The 24,424-nt window shown below is 38.0% G+C and overlaps 1 protein-coding gene across 3 annotated transcripts in view; it reads right to left on the bottom strand.

Moving 5' to 3' along the window:
* The window catches only part of LOC149065947 (glutamate receptor ionotropic, delta-1-like), a 188,752-nt gene that overhangs the window by 12,498 nt on the left and 151,830 nt on the right, over positions 1–24,424 (bottom strand). The gene's annotated exons all lie outside the window — the stretch shown is intronic.

Genomic DNA, 24,424 nt, shown 5'->3' with positions numbered 1-24,424 from the left:
AGACTTGATTGAAGTGGGTGCACAGAAGAGCTACTCGTGTCCTTATTAGCACACGGACCTTGAGTTGTTCAAACACCAAACATGGCCCCCGCTCTATCCTTTGTGGGATATAAGCACGCCAACTTACGTCTGGGCCATGCTGGAAAAAGGAAAGCCCCGTCAGCCGCCAAGTACACCGACCGAACGCTGGCCGGCATTGCCCCACCGGACCTCCGACCCAAGCAAACGACCAGCAAGAACATTCCGTCGGCCCAAGGTCCCATCCGACCTACAGCAGAACGACACCATCGATCACTTCCCGTCCATCGGATCAACAGAGAAGAACCATACGTCCGCTTCTTATGCAGCGGTACATATAAAACCATTATTATCATTGCATCCCTAGTAGCTGGTCAAGTGACCAGTCTAATCCTATTCTGGAACCTCTCCACATCGAGCAGTTGCATTGTCCATCTAAAACGATAACAAAAAAAGCACAGCACGGCATAGAATAATAAATGTTGGGGAGATTTAGGAGTGGAAATTAACAACAATGGGCTTGAGTTATGCACCAAACATGGCCCCCGCTCTATTCCTTGTGGGATATAAACAGGCCACCTTACGGCTGGGCCATGCTGGAAAAAGGAAAGCCCACCAGCCACCAAGAACACCGACCGGTATCGCACCACCGGACCGATATACCGAAATACTTCAACAGTGTGTCTCAAACCATTTGTCGCGACTCTCAGTGGCATCGCCAACATTTGTTAAGGGCGTCGTGGCAAGCTGTCGACATTGATGATTGCCTGTTTAGTTCGTTGAAAGGGTGTTTTTAAACTATTCTGGGCGGGGTGGGAGGGAAAGCTGTGTGGATTCCAAATAGAGGAGTCTGGTGATATGGGCGTTGGACTAGAGTGGGGGGGGGGCACAAATTTCACCCTTTAATTTCATCTCCAACATTGAAAACAGTGCCAAAATGCGTTCCTGTCCCGGCTGAGTATCGAGTCCGACACCACCCAGCCCCTTAACAGGGCAATGGCTCAAGTTGGCATTTAGAGACTGGGTACTGAGCTGCCTAAAAGGAAAAAAAAGGAAAAGGCTAAGTATCGAGTAGCGGCCTTGATATCGTACCTCTGTCAGCAATCAGTCAATTAGTCTATTATCCAAGTTTAGGGCATTTGGGGTGATAATATGCAATGGAAAACTATATATTATAGCGACACATTTTTGTAATCCCCAATAATTTCATAGATTGAATGTATAGAAATAATCATTTTTCAAACATTTGAAGTTCGAGTTCAAGTGAAGTGTCCCTACATGGGGACAGTTGCTAAAAACTTCCTTTTCATTTCATGTTCACGTTTTTGCTCAAGTTGGAATTTTTCGTTCCTCTCGAGGCTACTATTTCAGTATGCTGAATAATTTAATCTTCATATTCACTATAGCTGGTGTTGGTTTGGCAGACTGGACCAGGGGAGTGGCGTGATGGTAAGATGCTCGTCTACCACCGTGAAGGTCGCTGTCACGGTCCCGGGTTCGAACCCAACGGAAGATATTTTCCTTAATGAACTTGAGGCGATCACTGATAGATAGCGCATTCATTTCCAGCCCATCTCATCAATGGCAGTAAATTGCGATAGGGACAGAATTGATTGGTGTTTGGTGGGGTGAAAGTGAAATCACGCTTTTCTTTCCCCCGTTCTACATTTTTGGTGTAAATTCGCACTCAACCTGGCGGACCCACACAAGTACGGTGAGTAGTAATTTTTTTCTCTGGTTTTGTATTTTGTTATTAATATTATTTATTTATCGTTAAAGACCATTTCATCCAGGGTCGTAGCCTAATATTATTGTGAGGATGGGCAAACATGATTTTGCCACCCTATCCCCCTCTTCAAATTCCAATGATTTTATAACGATACTAGGGGAGCAGAAAAAAAAAGTACCCCCACCCAACTCCTCCAATGAAGCTAACTATTCGTCACATCTTCCTTAGTTATAAAGCAAAATATTCCACAGGCGTTGCGAATGCCTGCAAAATAGTCATTCAATTGCCAGTTTCCCACTCTGATTTCGATAAGCAATGCACTGCCATCATAAATAAAACAGAATACGCGATGCACCGCAATACATACGTGATACACCACGATAGGCAATACAGCACAATAAGTAATGCACCACTATATGCAATGCACTACCATGTCAGCAATACAGCAAATTAAGTAGTGATTCACTATATACGGTGTATCACAACACGCAAAGCACCGCCATCGGCAATAAAGCACAATACTCAATCCACCAGTGCAGTGCAGATCACCACAATGAGAAATACATCACAAAACGCAATGTACCACCATCGGTAATGCAGCAATAAGCAATGCACCAACATCAGCAATACTGCAAAATAAGTAGTGTACCATGATAAGGAATGCACCACAATACGCGATGCATCGAAATAGGCAAAGAACCACAATACACTGTAAGCACTGCATTACAATAAGCAATGCAGCACAATATGCAATACACCACAGTACGCAATAAGCACTGCGTTGCAATAAGCAATACAGCATGCGATGCACTACAATATGGAATGCACCACTATTTGCAGTACGCCGCAATAAGCAATACACCCCAATATGCAATAAGCACTCATTAAAATAAGCAATACAGCACGCGATGCACTACAATCAGTAATGCACCACCATTTGCAGTGCACCACAGTATAATATGCAATCCACCACAATACGCAAACGCGATGAACCGCATCAAGCAAAGAACAATAATACGCAATGCACCACAATACGCAATATAACTGCATTACAATAAGCATACAATACAGCACGTTATGCACTACAGTACGTAATGCATAACAGTGCAAATCAACAACCAGCAAAATCACAATGCACTGCAAGCAGCGAAGCTTCGCAATAAGCAATTTACCACAATACGCAATACAGACTGCATCGGACTGCATTATAATAAGCAATACAGCATGCGGTGCACTAAAATCAGCATTGTATTTGCAGTGCACCACAATAAGCAATACAGCACAATAGCAATAAGCAATACAGCACAATAGCAATAAGCAATACAGCACAATAGCAATAAGCAATACAGCACAATAGCAATAACCACTGCATTAGATTAAGCAATACACTACAATACGCAATACAGTGCATCACAATAATCAATACAGCACAATAGCAAAAACCACTGCATTAGATTAAGCAATACACTACAATACGCCATACAGCACAATACGCAATGTATTACAATAAGCAATACAACACAGTACGCATTGTACCAAAATACGGAATAAGCACTGCATTATAATAAGCAATACAGCATGCAATGCACTACAATACGTGATGCATAACAATACGCAATGCACCACAATCAGCAATGCACCGCAATAAGGCCTACAGCACAATAAGCAGTAGGCAGGGCATTATAATGCAGAACACGATGTACTACGTAATGCATACAATACGCAATGTACCACAATCAGCGGTGCACACTAATACGCAATGCAACACAATCAGCGGTGCACACTAATACGCAATGCAACACAATCAGCGGTGCACACTAATACGCAATGCAACACAATCAGCGGTGCACACTAATACGCAATGCAACACAATCAGCGGCGCACCACAATACGTAATGCAACACAATCAGCGGCGCACCACAATACGTAATGTACCATACAATGCGCATACTGCATTGATGCATAACAATACACAATGCACCACATTCACCATATTGCAGTGCAATATGGTGAATATTGTGAATATTATATGGTGAACTGCTTAACAATGAGCAGTATGCACGACATTATAATAATCAATACAGCTAAATACGCAATAAAGCATCGCAATAAGCACTATAATACGCCATAACCACTGAATTGGATTTTAAGAATAAATTAAATTATTAATTATTAGAGTGGTTTGAAAACAATACCAATGAATTTAACATTCTAAAGAAAAATACTATCACCAAAGAAGTAAAAGATAAATTGAATAAAATGGTGCAATCAGATATTACAATGCAAGTAAATATTTCTGGAACGAAAGAAAAGCAAGTGGAGAACGAAACAGAAATAGAACAAGATTCCCTTCTCTACGAAAGAGTAATAGAAGAAATCAACTATGACGAGAAGGATATAATACCAGCACACAGTAATGAAAGAAAACAGATTGGAGAGACATCACCAAAAAGGGTAGCGTGGACTTCTCTAAATGAAGTTGAAACAGCATTTAAGGAGGTAATGACAAAAAAGAAGAAGAAGGAACTCGCACGTAAAAATAAAATAAAGACTGAAAAACAGAGAGTCGCTCGCAGAGTCACAACAGCAAAGATGTAGCGGAAAAAATATGAAAGAGTCATCGAAACAGCATCAATTATATTTATATCCTAATACGAAAGATAGAACGGGCACATTTCAGCAAAAGATGAGGAGTATCATCGAACAAATAACAAAGGAAAATGCAGTAAGATTACAGGAAATAAATAATAGAATATTAATTTACTGCCACAATGAGAAGGAAAAAGAAGAAATTAAGCAAAAGATTTTCCGAGACGAATTTTGGAAAAATACTATATATGTATGGAGTCCAAGACTCAATAGAAGAAAGCAGAGCATACGTTTACCAAGGAACAGAAATTATCAAATATACAACCCCAGAAGAGGATATGCGAATACATATGGAAGAACAGATTGGTATGATTATAAGCAAGGAAATAACGACAGATATGAGCGAACAACAAACTGGAACAAAAGTGAAGGAAACGAATGGAATCTCATGGGGTATAATACAAGAACAACTTACTTTGGAAGCAATATGCAAGCACGATGGAACGATTATCGACGACAAAACACCAATGGATATCAGAGAGAAAGGCGATGGAATGGGGTAGAACAAAATGAGTGGAAAGACAGACAAAACAATGCAAATAGGGCCAATTATGTAAACAAAAAAAATGCAGTTTATATTTCACAAAACAAGGATACCTCTAATGACTTACATACGACTTATAGACCTATAAAAGAAGGAGGGATCCTCATAACAAGAGTTTTCAACAATAAAAAATATTTCTAAGAGTAAGAGTGGTTTTAGCTTGAAATAAAATATACAAACACATCTAACATTTAGAAAAAAATGAATAAGGAAATGATACAGTGCGGTTATATAAACTTGAACCACTCGTACTATGCGTCGTCTTTACTTGGACAAACTGCCACAGAAAAAGAAATTGACATCCTCAGCCTTAATGAATCATATGTTTTCAAAGGAAAAGTTATGGGGATCCCTATGAGACGGAGGATAATTGCCAATGAAGAAGAATCTAAAGCAGCAATAGCAATAACAAACAAACGACTGAATGTGATAAAATTAGAAACCAGTAAAAATATTGTTGCTGCAAAGATAGAGACTGATAACACTAAGATTGTATACATATCTACATATTGTTCTCCATCGCAAGACATAGAGGAACATCTAATACAACTCGAAGATGTGTGCAATAAATATGGCAATGAAATTATTATTATAAAAAGTGATTTAAATGCTCATAGCAAAATATGGGGACCGAATCCAAAGAATGAAAGAGGTAACAAGGTAGAAAACTTCTTATTGACTGATAATATGGACTGTGTTAACAACAACAAAGATATTCCAACATTTTTCTGCATCAGAGGACAATCATGAATTGATCTCAAAATATCAAGGGGAGGATTAGAGAAGATTCGAGACTGGAAGGTGCACGATGAATGTACCATTAGTGACCACAGACTCATCACTTACAAATACGAAGAAAACAGAAAAAATCAAAAGACAGAATTTGAACTTTAGTACTAAGAATGTTAATACAGTATAATGAAGTTGAAAGAGAGCTTGAGAAACTTTCTACAAAAAGATGATATAGACAGCATTAGACAAATAGGCATCGAGAACTATGTCGATAACTTCCAAAAAGAACTTAAAAGTTTCAGAACATAAAAGATAATAAAAGAACATAAAAGATGATATTTTTTATTGTTGAAAACATTAAAATGTGTAAGAATTCGAGCCTGAAGAGAATTAATCGAGATAAAACTGAACCATGGTGAAATGCACAATTGCAAAAACAAAGAAGTAAAGTGAGAGCATGCAGAAGGAGAATGCAAAAAATACAAGAGCAAGAAGAAAGGAAAAAGATGGAAATTTTATATAAGAAACAGTATAACATATACAAACGTATAATCAAGAAAGCGAAGAAAGAATCATTCAAAAAATACCTGCAAAATATAAATAAGGAAAATCTATATGGGAGGAGGTATAAAGTCATAATCAATGAAGAAAGAAAACAGGAAATTCATCAGAAGGTCATAAACTTAGAAGGTAAAGAAGTGTGTGATGTAGCAGAGATGAATGACGTAAAAAACAGATATTTCTTCCCTTATGATCAACAGTATTCGACATTTATGAAGATAGAGGGAGATTTGGATATGCAGTATATAGGGCAAGAAGAACTCTCTATGATTATAGAGGATTTCGGTAAAGACACCACAACGGGAATAGATGGCATTACTAAATCTATTGCAACAATCATATTTCAAACATGCCCCGACAAATTTCTTCTTATCTACAATCTGTGTTTCGAACAACGATCTTTCCCACAGATTTGGAAGAGGAGCAAAATTTTATGTATAACCAAAAAGGAGATACAGATGAATGATATAAAAACTTCCGTCCTCTTTGCTTACTATCTGATCTATGGAAAACATTAGAAAAATGTATATATAACAGATTAATATATCACGTTGAAAAGGATAAGATAATAACTGATAATCAATATGGATTTATGAAAAACAAAAGTGCAATTCAAGCCCTACAACAAGTTAAAAACACGATAATGGAGAACTTTGAGAAAGATAAACTAACATGCTTGATGTCTTTGGATATATCTAATGCCTTCAACTCCATTAGAATAGATCAAGTTAAAATTGCCATCAGTGAAATGAAAATACCAACATATGTAAAAAATATATTGTTTGACTACCTACAACAAAGAACGTATTGGAATCAAGTTACAAATAAGTTTGAAGAATATAATATATCTTGGGGAGAACCTTCGGGAGTATCCCAAGGTGGGTATTGACCCACGATATGGAACATTGCAGCAAATGAAATTTTAAAAAAGGCCGCATCTAAAGGTATAATACTACAAGCGTTTGCTGATGATTTCTTGATCATAATAACAGGAGAAGCACCATACAAGTTCATCAAGAAATCAAAGAACATCCTTAAGGAGCTTGGAAGATGGGCGGACAGATTTGGCTTGAAATTTAATCTTCAAAAATGTCTATTTACGATAGTAAAAGAAAGGGGGAAAATACCAACGATCCCCTCTATAAAGATGAATAAAACATCACCAAAATATGTAACAAAATTCAAATACTTGGGTGTAGTTATCAATAGAAACTTTTCATGGACTGACCATCTACAATACATTAAGAACAAAATGGCCAAAAAGACGCAAGAAATTGTTCAAAGATCAAGGGCCATTTGTTGGGGGTGTCAAAGCTGAAGTGCTAAAAAAAATTTATTTGGAATGCTTGGAGAAAATGATAATATATGGGTACGAAATCTGGTACACAAATACAAGAACTGAGGATGACAAATTAATTTCTATCCAGAGGAAAGCTTTAATTGTAATCTCAAAATGCTATATTACGGTTTCTAATGAAGCAAAGCATTGAATGTACTTACTGGGATACCACCCATACAGATTACGCTTCAAAATCTGCTGAAACGTTACAAATTGTTTCAACTTGGAGAACAAATATGCATTAATAAAAATATTGTTAAAAGAGAGCACATAGAAGAAGATAAGCCAGCTCTAATACCACCGTGGGAGAAAAAGAAGATCGACTGGAATGAAGATCAAAAGGACAGTATTTAAAATTCAATTTACACAGATGGATCCAGGATTGAAAACAGGGTTGGCTGTGCTTATGTGCATTATAAAAACACACAGATTGAAAAGGAGGAACTAACAAGGCTTAGTGATCATAGCACTGTATTTAGAGCCGAAATTGCAGCGATATCACAGGTAGTGCAATATACTCATGAAAATCACCTTCAAAATGTGCACATTTTTAGTGATTCGAAATCGGCACTACAAGCGCTAGCAAACCCTAACAATTATAACGAAATTCATCGTACAATACAAAATCTGGCAACGATAAATAATATTGTAACAGGCAAGCTGTTAACAAGGGTGTACAGTAATACTTTTATTCACGAGACACGTGAGATTCAAATGGTATCGAGAGAAGAAGACATTCTCGAAGAGTTCGATTTTAACCTTCATGACGAAGGGTTGTGTGTTTCGCAGGTTAATGCAAAATAAAGGAATACTTCATGTTTGTCGCTTCGTATACACCTCACCAATCATCACATTGGCGCCCAACGTTTTAAAATAGACGCGTGAGTGGTTTTTAGCTAAGCGGACATCCCCTAATTAGGTACGAAGTGAGTGAAAATGTCCTATTTAGCGAAATATCGAAAAGACGAACTCCGTCGCCTTGCCGAAGAGATGGGTGAACCTACCGAACCCGAGATGAAAGTGATAGAGCTGAAAAAACTTATTACGTCCAGTAAAGAATACGACGAGGTCTTCGCAAAAGAAGTGCTACAAACCCTCGTAGAAGAAAGAATTCGACGAGAAGCAGCAGAAGAAAGAATTCGACGAGAAGCAGCAGAAGAAAGAATTCGACGAGAAGCAGCAGAAGAAAGAATTCGACGAGAAGAAACAGACGAGAGGATTCGACGGGAAGATGCCGAAAAGAGGAACCTGCGAGCAGAAATGCAGTTCGAACTCGAGAGACTGAGGATAGAAGCGGAGAAGTGCCAAGCTTCCGTTCGACCGGCTGTGACAAATCGGGATTTTCAAGTGTCGGTTCCGTGTTTTGAATCATCAGATGACATTTCATTGTTCCTGGTCCTGTTCGAACGACACATGGGATTACACCAGCTTACCGAAGGAGGTGGCTAGGATCTGTGCCAGGGAGCCTGACGAAAAGTTCAAGGACTATCGGTATGTCAAGGAACTGCTGTTAAAGGGATTTAAGCTACATGCGGACAGATTTCAACACCTTTTTGTAGAGCATCAGAAGAACTCGCAGAGTTCATGGCGTGACTTTTATTTTGAGTTGAAAACGTATCTTGAAGGGTGGTTAACAGAAGTTAAGGTCACAACATTCGAGGACTTGATTAATCTGGTCATAGCTGATCAGATGAAGAAGAAGTGTCCTCCAAGAGTGAAAGAACATTTCATCGATGTATGGGCCATGTTGATCTCCCCATCGGAACTAGCTGAGAAACTCGACGCGTATGAAGATGCTAGGAGTACTTTCACAAAGAAATTCAACCAGCATTACGATGTCGAGGGTCGTCGAAAGCGAACACCGAGGAAATATCCATGGACGTCATCAAAACCAGTGATTCGTGCAGATGAACAGACACTTCCCATGATCAGCCTGGATGAACAGCGACCTGTAAGCTGCTATGGATGCGGATATCCGGGGGTAATTAGAGCGCAGTGTCCGACCTGTAATCCTGAAACGACAGCGACAACCGCTCAGTTCGGTCAGTTGGAACTGAATCTATTCTCTTCTGTAACAAAACCCGTAGCATTGCTAAAAATTCATGTAAATGGCAAAGTGGGAACTGTCTGTGCCGACAGCGGTGCTACGCACTGTATCGCAAGTGATACTCTGCATCGTATTTTGAAAGAGCAAAACGCTAAATTCCGTCAAGAAACTATCGAGATGCGTCTTGCAAACGGACAGCAATCAATGGTGAATGTGTTGACCACAACGATATTGGTCAACATCCAATGGAAGAGACTAAGGACGAAATTCATAGTTCTTCCTAGATTCGTCGGTAACCGAACTCTTTTGGGATTCGACTTTCTAGAGAAAGCTGGTATCGTGTTGGATCTTAATCGAAGGCAATGGTGCTTCGGGGAAAATACTCGGAAGCGATTCCACTTTGTGAACGAGTCTACGATTAAAACTGTTCAACATGTAGTAGAGCATGTTAACTTGAATTCTTGCCAACTACGACAAGTTGAAGGACAGCAACGGAAACAAGTGCTGAACAGGTCGTGGAAAAATAATGAAAATTTTTTCAGTCCAGGGGGAGGAGACACTCCCGAAGGCGAAGTTCACCATGGTGATATGGCATCGGAACCTCAGCAGTGGGATCGGTCTAGACGTCTCAGGAACCAAATAGGTCGCGTCATGTTTGACTAACCACGTCATGTTTCTGGCTTTCCCCGTCCTGCTGTCCATAGTGAAATCCATCGATCCGCAAGAAGCTTTCATCACCAACCGGTGCAAGGGCAACCACGAGTTACTCTGACAGGCAGGCAAGTACTAGACTTACGTTTCCGCAGGAACGAATGAGTCGAACTTTCCGGTGGCAGGCGACGCAGTCCAGGATCACCAGGATATTATCACATACGGCATCGTTGTAAAATGCCAAGCCAAACAATAACGTCTAGTAATAGCTTCCATGAGTCAAGAACCCAAACAAGTATAAGCAGTGCTAGAGAGGGGAACGATAAATGCAGGGGGAGTGGCTATAAATATTCTGATCAAAACCCTAACGCCCGTCGATCAGAAGGTCGCAGCCATGCCCAAAGAAGTCGTGAAAACAGGTTGACTCTAATGCGAAGCCTCACAAGAGGTTCTGTGAAGCAGAAGGTGGAACAAAAACGGAATGAACGCAAAGGTTATGTTGACAACGGTCCCAGGCAGAGTTTTCGAAGGAAGAACTGGTCGACAAAGGTCACGCCACAACGAGATGGACCGTACCCTGTGCTAGCCCAGAGATCGCCTATGAGGTACATAGTCGCTGATCCGGCCAAATCGGGTGTCTCTGTCAGCGTATATCGTACTTCTGCTCTCACGCCATGTGCGAAACCGGATGCTGTATCCGTAGTGCCATCACGATAGAAGGGACGACCACTCAAAGTTGGAACTAACAAGAACACTGAACAACTTCCAACAACGCCTATTGCTCGTTCCTTGCCGGGACGTCCGCGAAACCAGAGGGGGAGTATGTAACAGGCAAGCTGTTAACAAGGATGTACAGTAATACTTTTATTCACGAGACACGTGAGATTCAAGTGGTATCGAGAGAAGAAGACACTCTCGAAGAGTTCGATTTTAACCTTCATGACGAAGGGTTGTGTGTTTCGCAGGTTAATTCAAAATAAAGGAATACTTCATGTTCGTCGCTTCGTAAACACCTCACCAATCGTCACAATATCAAATTTCATTGGATCAAAGCGCATAATAATAATAAGAGAAATGACTATGTGGATAATAAAGCTAAAGAGGCAATAAAAAAGGACCAAATTGACATCAAAACTAAAATCACTAAAATACAACTTAAAAATGCCATAAAAAAAAATATACAGAATGAATGGCAGAGGCTGTGGAACTCAACTACAAAAGGGAGATTTACACGCTCAATAATGCCGAAGGTTAAAACAACCAACATCTATGGAGACTTCTACATCAACCAATTGTTAACTCAACATGGGGCACTGGGAGTCTATCAGGCACGGTTCCACAGGCGAGACTCATTATGTATCTTCTGCAAGAAGGAGGCTAGCGACGCTCAACATATAGTATATAGATGTGAGGCATGGGACAAAGACAGAAAAGAATGCAATTTTAGCGATCACAACATAAAAATCTTAACATTGGTGAAAAATAAGAAAATAGCTAGTTTCTTAAAATCCGTCATGCAGAAAAGCGTGGAATATTATATGCATCACCAATAATGTCCTATTTTATGACAAGATTTTTAAATGAATCCATAATACGATATATTTGTTTTAAATATATAGATATTACTGAAAAGTTATTTGAATAATTTAATATATAAGTGCATTTGATGAATACGAAAAGGATTTTCTGATTTAGACTGGATTAGCGTATACCATTTTTTCAATGTAAAGTTCTCACTTGAATCTTTTGTGTTGTTGAGTTATACTGTGAATTTTAATAATATGTACTACAATTTTTTTTCAATTTATGTCATATACTGATTTTTTACGAAAATATGTAAACTTCTAGTTCGTGATAGCATGTGTGTTGCATTGCACAAAAAATATATGTCACTATATTGTACTGTAAGTTATAATGCATAAAATCGACTGAAATATAACTTGTATTACAGTGTTCTTCGATCTTGTGCAAAGTTAGCTGATTGACGGGCTGATTTGCGTTGTATATTTCAGCTGACCTGATGTGTGTATAGGATTTTTTTTTTCTTTTTCTTTTTTTGTTGAAGGATCAAATGGTTGTCGGACTCGTGATATGTGAATGTGTATCTACAGTGTGATAATTACAATGTAAAATATAATACTTAAGTGAAGCAATTATTATAAACCCCAGGGGGACACTAAATTGTTGCTCGCGAGTTGTTAATGGTTGTTCCCTGGGGTAAGATTACTGTAAAGTTGATTTTTTTTTTTGTGTGTGTGTGGAGAAAATAAATGCCCCCTTCGGGGAACCCCGTATAGCGAACTATGTTTGCCGGGCCGGGGGTTAGTATCTCTTACTTTTCTCGTCGCTTTTTTCGGGCTATTTCCACCGAGTTTTTCCGTATTTTTTTCGCAATTTCCAGTCTTTTTCGACGGGCCTGGACTGTCGGACTTGTCACTTTTGAACTGTGGACGCGTCACCGAGTTAAATTTTTCCCATACTCCTCGCGGAAGGAAGGTTGAGTCGCCGTAATTTTTTGTCGATTTAGACACGGTTAAGGAAGGGACTTTAACCTTAGGCACTTGTTTTTTGCGCGTGGGTGCCGAACGTTGGTTTCCGGCTTTCAACTTTTTGGCGGCGTCTTTAAAAGCATCATATTTCCTATACGAGGCCGGGTGGTTTTTTCCACAGTTCACACAAACAGGGGGGTCTTTACCCGTTACGTAGCCGCGCAGCATGTCTGGGTGTGAATTTACACATTTGATGCACCTTGGAATGAAGTTACATTCATTTTCGGCTCGATGTTGTTAGGCCTTTTCTTAAATGGTACGATGTTGATGATGACGTGTTTTATGCGGCAGAGATCAGTAAGATTTCTGTTTTTATCATCATTCGGTACTGTTATTTTCCACATTGCAATTCGCTTTGCCACTTTGCGTCGTCTGGATGTTAGTTGGAAAATGTTTACGATTTCGAAACCTTGCTTGATAAGTTCGTCCCGTATGTCTTGCGTGCTGGTGTCCATGTCTAGACCCCTTAGTACATACCTGGCTGTACTTTTTCTTATCCTTGAGAAATTCAGGATTTCAATGTTGTTGTCACAGAAGAATTTCAGGACCGCGTCATGATCCGCAAAGCTTTCCAGCAGAATTTTGTATGTTTTACCGAAAAATAGTTTTTGCACACTTGTTCCAGAGAGGGGGCCAGTCGAAACCAGCCGTCAACGTTCCGACTTTCAACAGGAAAAAGTTCCGGATTTTTGCCGTCCGTCTCTCGAGCGGGAGTGGCCTCGCCAGGGCAGTCGAGATGCGATTCGTCAGTTTAAATTTCTGAAGAAGGCTGGGCGGGGCTTTCCTGGGTTTCCCCGTACTCGCTCCGCGGTCTCCGACGAATTTCCACGACGTCTGCACGTCCCATGGCCGCCTGGCTGGGACTTTCTCTCGGCTCAGGAGTAGGCGCGGCTTCGTATATGTGCACTTTTGATTGGTCTATTTTTCGGGTTGCTTGTGGAGGTGCAACGCTTCGGTGAGAAGTTCGAAGCTCTTCTCTTGTACTTTCCCGGATTTCCTTGTTTTTCTGTGGCTTTTTCCCGGAATTTTTTGCAAGTGCTTGAACGATATTTTGCATATGTTTGGCATCGTCGATACTAACTTGCGATTTCACATTGGCAAGGCCGCAGTAGTCAACCACAAAAAGTTCTTCGAATGGTTCCCATTGCACCAAGTCAGCGGTCTTTTGATCTAAAGCAATTAATTTCCTCTTATTTTGTGCGAATATGTTGCGTAGTATCGCATCGCCACGACACATTCTGTGAAGATTTATGCTTTTTTCATCCTTTGGAAGGAGGCAAATTCTTGCTCCGTAAATTTGAGCAGTTTCCTTGCTGCATCTGCTAGTACGGAGACATCAGCTTTGTCGTCCTGGGTTAGCTGGACGATTTCATTCCATCTCCAATTTCTTGGTTCCTTCAGAACGTCGTGAAAGAAGCATCTGAAAATTAATTTGCTATTCGACATCATTAACTAAATTTAGTTAAACAGACAATTATTACTTAGTGCTTAGATTTATTTGGGCTCCGACTGGGTACGGGCTAGCATCTGGGAGCAAAAAATTATGCGTCCGTCCCTTTCGAGATCTGGGGCCTGTCTTCATAAAAATTTTATTTTTCTATCAAGTAAAAAGACCAGACCAGAATTGAACTTTGAGCCGATTCCCAGCCCGCGAGGGCCAACTGCCGGCATAAAAACTGGCCAAGAAGGCCTGTGAAGAAGAAAATGTGTACATGTTTGTAGATAGATATGTGTTTGCATGAATGTGTAGTGTATGTAAAAAGAACTGGTCAAATTGGTTAAAAGTCATGATCTGGCTATACGCAGGCAAATGTCATCACAGTTCACAGAAGCAGGTCACACAATCTGCAGCTAGCAACATCTATTCGAAGTGGAATGGGGCAAAAAACATCACATGGGAGTCGTGACGCAAAAACCCCCAGCAATAACATCAAAAATGCAATACAGGTAATAAAGTTCTGTTTCAACTCAGTGCATCAGAAATTAATGGGGATTTACCATTGATAAATTTTATGTAAGCAAAACAATCCAAAGTTCAAAAAGAGTCTTCTCGCTCTTCTTCTTTTTTTTTTTTACACCTTTTTCATATGTACATCATATATAGGTCAAAGTTCATATGCAAGTTCAATTGGGAAATATATGTGTATATACAAAATTCAATAATGAGAAGATACAAATCGAATAGATGCGAATAAATGACAAAAGTGGATAGATACATAGTATACAAGTAATGTGAGTATATACAATTGAATGAGAGAATTTATGCATTAAAATAGTATGTATACAATGAGATTTGTAGAAGAAAACATCTTTACAAACTCTCCCATGTAAGGCGGCCAATTTGTTTGGGTCTCCTATATTTCCTTAAGTAGTCAGCATCGTAGTCAACAATTTCCCTCAGATGTTCGAATTGGGAACTAAACATTCGCTCGAATTGATCATTGTTTAATTTCTTAATGTATGTGAATATGTCCAAGTCTTGTCTGATGTTTATTCCACGAACAAACCAAGGGGCTCCAACAAATCTACTGAGTATTTTGTTCTGCATAGTCTGTAGTTTTTTGATATTCGTTTTACAAGCATGCGCCCAAGCTGGCGAAGCATAGAGTAGAGTAGGTCTTATTATGGATTTAAAAAGAATAATTTTGTTCTTTAATGAAAGTTTTGCCTGTGGAAATGTGATGCGATTGAGCATACCCATAATTCTATTAGATTTGTTTATTACATGATCAATGTGTGAAGAGAAAGATAGATTTTTGTTGAGGATACAGCCCAAGTATTTTATTTGTGTAACAGGGCTTAAAGATTGTGTACCAAGTCGTCTGTCCGGTATTTTACGACGTCTAGTAAACCATAAAAATTTGCATTTGTCACTATTCAGTTGGATGGCAGATTGATCACACCAATATTCTATTTCATCCATGGTTTCTTGTAAATTGTTGAAGGCCTGATTTGCATCCCTGCTACTGCACAAAACTGCACAGTCGTCTGCAAATAAAGATGTTATGCCATTTTGGGGACAAGGTATGTCATTAATGTATAGCAGGAACAGTTGTGGCCCCAACACACTGCCCTGAGGCACAGAGGCATGAATTTGTTTTATTGAAGAAAGTGTATTTTGAATTTTTACTTGAAAAGTTCGACCTAAAAGATAGTGATAGAAGAATATGACCATATGCGGAGGCATATTTAAGTCAATGAGTTTGGAAAGCAATGTAGCATAATGACAACGGTCAAATGCTTTTGCTATGTCTAAGAATGATGCAGCCACAAAATCAAAATTGTTAAAAGCTTCATTTATGAACTCTGAGACTCTAACTAGCTGTGTTACACAAGAGTGCTCAGGTCGAAACCCGTGTTGTTCGGGTCTAATTAAATGATTTTCATTGATGAATTGTGTAAGTCTATTTGCGACAATCTTTTCAAAGATTTTACTCCAGTTGCTCAGTAACTTATTGGTCTGAAGTTTTGTGCCATAAGTGGGTCAGTCCCAGCTTTGTGAATTGTTTTTATAACAGAATGTTTCCAAGGTTTTGGAAAATAATTTAATGTTAAAGCACTGTTGAAAATTTCTGTTATGTGAGTAATGATATTTTCTGGCAGGCACTTCAAAGCCTTATTGCTAATTTCATCAGCACCTGGTGCTTTTTTGACATCCAATGAGTTGATGATTGAGCTGATTTCATCATTAGTTGTTATATCCATGTGACATGTAGAATTATTTGTGTGAAAGTGAATAAATTGTGCGACTTTTCTACGAAGCCATAATTTAGTATTGTTAGGCTGATTCCTATTGGGTGAAAATTGCCCTTCATAAGTAGTTGCGAATGCTTCAGCAATTTCCTGATGTGTGTAAACAATTGTGTTGTCTGTCTTTTTAATTTTGTTAATTCGTGTAGTTTTGGGCTTACATATCCGCCAAGCTTTCCATAAATTGCCGTTTTCTGCTGTAGCATTACCCACAAAGTCAGAAAAACGGTCATTGATGTGAGATGCAACTTCTTTTGTGATCTCCTTTTGGAGTCTGTTTAAAATTATTCTGTCTAAGGCACCTCTGTACCTCTGCCACTTTTTCCTAACTTTGTTTTTATGCCTAATTTTATCCAACATTTCTTTAGGCAAGCCAAATTGATTCTCAGATTTGATTTTTTGAGCAGAAGAGGCTTTAATTGAGTCATTAATAAGATGGGTCAAATTATCAACAGCTTGGTCAATGTCATCACTGTTTGGGTTATCAACAGTGTTTAGTGCTGTTGAAGAAAGTCTTTCATTATAAGCATTCCAGTCAATGTGATTTACCAAAAGTGTTTTTCTGGGTATTAAAAAGTCAATGTTGAAGCACAGGGGATTGTGAGGAGAATACAGAATTGCCTTAGTATACATTTGTATATCGTACAAAAATTATTTTGCTAGACCAAAATCAATGACATCAGGCGTTCCTCTGTTTTGGCCAGCGAAATGAGTTGGCTGAGGGGAAGAGATTACTTGAAGAAAATTGTCAATACAGAATTTCCTAAGAATTTTACCATTTTTATTTGTTGACTTCGAGAAAAACAGATGACTTGCAGTTCCAGTCACCTGCTACTAGAACAGGTGAGCTGGTGTTGAATATTTCTTTTAACAAATTTAAGTCCAAGCTGTTATTAGGCGGTTTATAAATTGCACAAAAGTCCATTGATACTCTATTTATATGAATAGAGACCGCCACAGCTTCAATATCAGTAGAATCAGAAAGAATAATTTGTTGATAGGGAATACAATTTTTAATAAATATACAGACTCCTCCCCCCCGGTTATGTAGTCCATCCCGTCGGACGCATTGATAACCACCTATGTTGAAAACCGTGCTGGGAAGGAACCAAGTTTCATTGATAAGTGCAATATCTACTTGATAATCAAAAAACATTTGAGTGAATAAGTGTTTAGAGCCTCTAAGGCTATTAGCATTCCAGGCCATTACAATGAGTGGCCTGGGAGGAGCATCAATTGTTTGAGCTATTGTTAGACGATATTAGAATAGTAATCAAAACTGAGAGTATTTGTTGAATCTTGTTTTTGTCAATGTTAGCCCCTTCCAACAATTTTCCAAAATTGTTGATTAAATTTTCGGTGTCCGTGCAATTTTTAGACAGGTTATCAGAGTTGGAATGATCACCATGTGTTTTTTTAGCCAGTGAGATAGCATTTTGATTAGAAAAGTCCACTTCCTCATTTGAGGTATGATAGCTATCATCATTGACCATGTCGATGTCACTCATGTCCAGCTCTTCTGTGTATATAATAAGCTGGTTCATCACATTTTTATACAACTTTTGATGCAATTCTCGGTAAATATCATCAATTGATTTAATCACTTTACCTCGCCCTAAGGGATGTTGCCCTTTCCTAACAGTATTATGCAAAAATTCTTGTTTTTTCCTTAGTTCTGAAATTTCAGATTCCATGTTTCTGCCATGTGTTTTATCAGAATTAGGTGTGATGTTTGTGTTGTTTGTAGATCTTATGAATAATGAGCTGTGTCCTATGTTAAAGTTGCCATCATCTTGACAAGGGAGAGTTGGAAATTTTTCCATCGAAGGGCCCCTAAGTGATACAGGCAGTTTAGATTCAAAAATCCTGCCTTTTTTCTCTGGCACTTCAGGTCTAGCACTACATCCAGAATATGTAGCCGTGTGAGGGCCACCACATGAAATACACTTCAATTTAGATTTATCACCTTTATGAGTACAATTCCGAGTCTCATGAGACCCTGAACAAAATGCACACGCAGGGAGGTCCCTACGAAAATAACTGCTGTGCCCGTACTTCTGACAGTTCCTACACTGCAAGGGAGACTGTGTCCCTCTGTATCTTTCGATACTAATGTTGATGTCACCTATGCATGTTAGATTAGCAAAATGCTTATGTTCAATCAAAACTTCTACCAAAAAAAGTGGGAAAGGTCTCCCATTTGAATAATTTTTCATATTACAAACCTTGACCACTGGTATACCCTGCCTTTCAATGTCTGCTTTAATGTCAAGGGGGTTAACATTTGCAGGTAACCCTCTAACGACAAACTTTAAGGTTCTGTTGCTATTTGTTTGATAAGTATAATATCTGAATTTTTTGTCATCGAAAATTTTTGTTACCTTCCTATGATCAAGTTCTGAAAAAACTTGGAAGGTTATTTTGTTGTCCGTTGGCTTTTGTTGTGGGAGAAACTCACATACAGCTTTAATTTCGCTGAAATCAGCAATCCAGTTGTTGCCCCATGAAGTCAAAATAATCGGTGGAACGTTAGTCTTTTTCTTTTTCCTACTTACAACAGTAAAGCCATTGTTGTCATTAGGCTGATTAGCCAAATCAGAGTCAACACTACTAGGCAATTGTTGCTCTACTGTTTGTTCCTGTTTAGTGTTATTTTCAATTTGTTGTGTCGCATTTATATGTGAAGATTCGTTTCCTTCAACTGAAGAAGTTGATGATGTTTGTGAAGAACGTGTGTCACAATCAGAAGATGAGTCAGTTGAAGATGTGTCGTTACAGTCACTCTTACTTTGATCACTATCACTCTTTCCTACGGGAGGGGTAGCCTCCACTATATAAATCTACATATAGATACGTTGTTGTAGCCCAAAATGACATTGAAGATGATGGGGAGGTAAAAGTTATGTGCCTCAAAACTATGAATGATGCTAGGAAGCTGTTCAGAGCTGATGACAAATATATCTCTTACATCCATTTTGACCAGATTTTAAAAATTTTGCCTGAGCCAAAATTCGAACCATGAGAGGGGGTGTGTTTTTTGAATTTCCTCAGCGTGGATGTTTTTCAGATGTCATACAGGAGTCTCTGGGATACCTTTCATATTGTCTATATAATTGTTGAAAACATAAAAGTGTATTTAGAATAATTGTGATTGCTTACTCTAAGTTAAACATTTCTGTCCACTCTGTTACGGGAAACATTTTTGCAGTTCACAGACAAAAAAAATTATACGCACTTCAAACTAAGATGTTAAATTATAAGTTACCAGCCCATTGTCTGCCAGAAATAAAACGAGTTACGTTAATGCACTTTAAATCGTAGTCGACTTAAGTCGGGTATGGTTCTCATGTGTCAAGTTGAAATATTTTCCCCAATAAATTGAATATTGTGGCAACCATGTAAATAATAAACGGCGAGATATCGAGGTTGCACTGTATTATAATTTAACGCTTTAAAACATTGATGTTGCGATAGATAAAAAAAAGTTAATGAATAAATTTGGAGGTTGATGTCTCCTTTTCAAATCACAGTAATATTATATGAAGGCATGTTTGCATTTAACGATTGTTTTTATAATTTTTATAAGGTTTTTTATAAAGTTTAGTACGTTTTGCCTTAATTGGAGTGTTAATCATAAGGTGGGTTGAAGACTCCGCGTTGAAGCCCTTCTGGATGTCATAAATAACCTTGGTTTATCTACATCCTTTTCTGCGGGTGGTCTAAGGCCAATTTCGAATCTGTCACGTACACAATCACGGAAAATTTTGTTGACAGTTTTCGAAATAGTATTGAAGAAAGCAATTCTAACCCATATTATAAACATATTAAAATTTTCCTCCCGAGGAATACTTGAATTTTCAAAGGAATCCCGTATATCAGACTATTTTACTACAAGATCGTTGAAATTTTATTAGGGGACCTAAATCGTTTTTCTAACCAAAGTTATGGTGTGATTATCGCGTGGGGAAGTTGATTTCGTACACGTCATTGCAAACTGCAGTCATTTTGCTGGCCAACGTCTGTGTCTTTGGCTCTCAGTCATTATCGTTATGTGATTTCTCCAATATTTTACGAGATGGAAGGAATTCATTGTTTCAGTTCTTTTTTTATGTAATCTTAATTAAGTTGCAATAACACTAAAACTTGCCACGAAATGAGAAACATCAATGTTTCATATCGTATTCTTATTGTGTTTTTTTTCTCTGCACTGTATTTTTTTTTTATTTACTTATTATTTTTTTTAAGCGTTTATATTACATTCTGCATCCAGATGTTCGTCTGTGTTGTCCAACCAAGCGTTCTTTTTTTTGTAATAGCTTTTTCGCATTGTGGGCTGCAGCCTAATGCACAATAAAGACATTATTACTTACACTCGTTGGTTTATAGAAGTTGGGGTGATGTTCCCAAAACTCAAGTTTCGTACACGATAGAAATAAATCACTGCATAAACTTTTTACTTGCACCTCTATGAAACGGAAAATTATTTCATCTCTTGACCTTCCGTTTGTTACAGTTTTTACTGTATTATAATTGAACGTGTAGTATTCTGTCTGTGCAATCTGCAGATTTTGGTATAGTAATATTTTTGTTTATTATTTGTTTTTTGTTTGTGTAATATGAAACGTTTTTCATGATTTTGTTTTATAAAACTATTATTGAAATTTAACACTAACATGATTCTTTCTTTCAGGAGTCATCATTGCTTATTTAAATGCGTATTGAACCACACGGAGCCTGAGTTTAACCAATTGTATATATATACTAGCTATAATACCCGGCGCTGCCCGGGTTTTCTTCAATGAGGCTGTTTGGATCACGTGATATCTCCCTCTTTCTTCGAGGGACATGCAAACCGTGTCTAAGTTAACCAATATGGCGAGTGCCTGCGCGACTTCATGAAATAAACAAATCTAGATTTAAAGAAACATAGAAATGAATATATAGTTTTTTCCTTTTTTAAGGGGCGCTACGTATTTCGATCACCCCCCCCCCGAAGTTACCCTTCTGCCTGTTTCAGCTTTCAAAAATGCTTAATTAAAGCTGTGGAATTATTTTGATGTACTTTATACGGGCCCATAATTAATTTTAAAATATCCTTCCCTACATGAATTGATGCAGTTGAATACCAAAAGGCAATACGGAGACATTAATTTTCATGCTTGAGAAGATATAAATAAAAAGTTGAAATCGATGTTATTGCATGAATGTCCAACTCAACAGTAGGTCAGGCTAATTACTTCATATTTAATCTCCTGGGCTTCGTATTTTTGTAAGAAAACTCAATATTTTAGAAATCGAGAATTCAATACAATACCAAAAACCACTAAATTTCAGCATTTCTACAGTAAAATCGGCAATTTTAACAATGATTTCTATGAGTCTCACCCTTTTCCTGACCCTCAAAGCGATGCTGATGATGATTATGACGTCTATTCAAAAAGCCTCATTACTGAGAGTATTGAAATGTAATTAATTGTATTGAATAGTAGTATTGTGTAGTATTGAAAGTATTCACAAACCATTATAAAGGCATAAACTATTATACATATGCATATATTAACAGGATTAAAGAAGTGACAAACCGTTGTAAAGGCATATACACGTCTTAAACGCATTGCTAGGGAACCACGGTAACCAAAGTAAACGTTCGGAAAGTGATTGTTGAGGCCCAAAAACCATTGTTGCCCTACGGTTTTTTGCCCATTTGGGGCATTTGCCCTGCTCTGACGAAATTTTAAAGCAGCCTATCGTTCAAGTCGGGTCCCATTTGGTATATATGCAAAATTTGGCGACGATCGATCTAAAATTGTAGATTTGTATAGAGAACACACACACACACACACACACACACACACACACACACACACACACACACACAGAAAATCAATTTTATATACATAGACTAGCTATAATACCCGGCGTTGCCCGGGTTTTCTTCAATGAGGCTTTTTTGGATCACGTGATATCTCCCTCTTTCTTTGAGGGACATGCAAACCGTGTCTAAGTTCACCAATATGGCGACTTCCTGCGCGACTCATGAAAGAAAAACAAATTTAAAGAAACGTAGAAATGAATGTATATATATATTTTTCTATTTTTAAAGGGTGCTAGGTATTTTGATTCCCCCCCCCCCCACCTTTAAACTTCAAGTTATCCATCTCTGCCTATTTCTGCTTCAAAAAATGCTTAATTAAAGCTGTGGAATTTCTTCGATGTACTTTACGGGCCCATAATTAATTTTAAAACAACCTAAACTGTATGAATTGATGCAGTTGAATATTAAAAGACAATACGGAGACATTAATTTTCATGCTTGAGAAGATACAGGGTGATCAGCGAATAAGCCCTTATTTCAAAATTAAATATCTCTACAACAAAGGTCAATAGAATTATGCGGTAAACGGTACGTTTATTAGCAAAACTGTAAGAATGTTGTACAGAAATTTCGAAAATTTAGTTTTTATTTTTATTTTTTAAAATTAAAAAAAAATGCAAAACTCTAGAGATTTTGGGGTTTCGAAAATCCTCATTTGTGTGAAGAGAAACCACTGCATTCGCCTAAAGTTACTGCATGGGCTGCGGTATGCGCCACGTGTGCTGACAAATTGTTCCAAAATTGTAACGTAATTTAACATACGTAATTAACGTTTCGTATTAGTAGTAATCGTTTCTCGCACGAAGAAGGGGCCGATAATGCCTCTGGCGCATACCGCAGCCCATGCAGTAACTTTAGGCGAATGCAGTGGTTTCTCTTCACACAAATGAGGATTTTCGGAACCTCAAAATCTCCAGTTTTGTTTTGTTTTTTTAATTTCAAAAAATTAAAAAAAAACTAAATTTTCGAAATTTTTGTACAACATTCTTACAGTTTTGCTAATAAACGTACCGTTTACCGCATAATTCTATTGATCTTTGTTGTAGACATATTTAATTTTGAAATAAGGGCTTATTCGCTGATCACCCTGTATAAATAAAAAGTAAATAAAAATCAATGTTATTTCATGTTTATCCACCTCAAAAGTGGGTCCGGATAACTACTTCATATTTAATCACCTGGGCTTCGTATATCTCTAAGTGAACTTAATCTTTCAAAAACCGATTATTCAATAAAATTTTTAAAATTATTGATGTGACAGAAAACCCCCCCACCAAATTTTCGTATTTCTACATTGAAATCGACAATATCAACACTGATTTCTATGAGAATCACCCTTTCCCTGACACTCAAAGCGATGCTGATGATGATAACGACGTCATTCAAAAAACCTCATTACTGGGAGTATTGAAAATGTGGCCAACCATTATAAAGGCATAAATATTATACATATACTGGCAGCGTTGAAGAAATGACAAACCATTGTAAAGGCATATACACATCTGAAACGCATTGCTAAGGAACCATGGTAACCAAAGTAAACTTTCGGAAAGTGATTGTTGAGGCCGAGAAACCATTGTTGCCCGACAGTTTTTTGCCCATTTGGGGCATTTGCCCTGCTCTGACAAACTTTTAAAGTAGCCTATCGTTCAAGTCGGGTCCCATTTGGTATATATGCAAAATTTGGCGACGATCGATCTAAAATTGCAGATTTGTATAGAGAACACACACACACACACACACACAGAAAATCAATTTTATATATATAGATATATTCTTCCAGTGGTCCGATATAATAACCATTTTTTCATTCAATTTCAATATTCAGAATCATAATGTAATTCAAATATCTGAGTAAAGTTAGGAAAGAACAGCAGAAACTAACAGACAACGCTCCTTTCCCAAATTTATGTTCTTTCCAAACTTTTCTCAGATTTTTGAATTACATTATGTGATGAATACTGTAGTTAAAACGGGATC

Source organism: Pholcus phalangioides, unplaced genomic scaffold, assembly GCF_987345545.1.
Source record: "Pholcus phalangioides strain wild (caught in Gottingen) unplaced genomic scaffold, Ppha-v1.0 ptg000037l_1, whole genome shotgun sequence".
Lineage (NCBI taxonomy): Eukaryota > Metazoa > Arthropoda > Arachnida > Araneae > Pholcidae > Pholcus > Pholcus phalangioides.
Note: the sequence above shows the minus strand (reverse complement) of the source record. Positions and strands in the feature narration are given on the sequence as shown.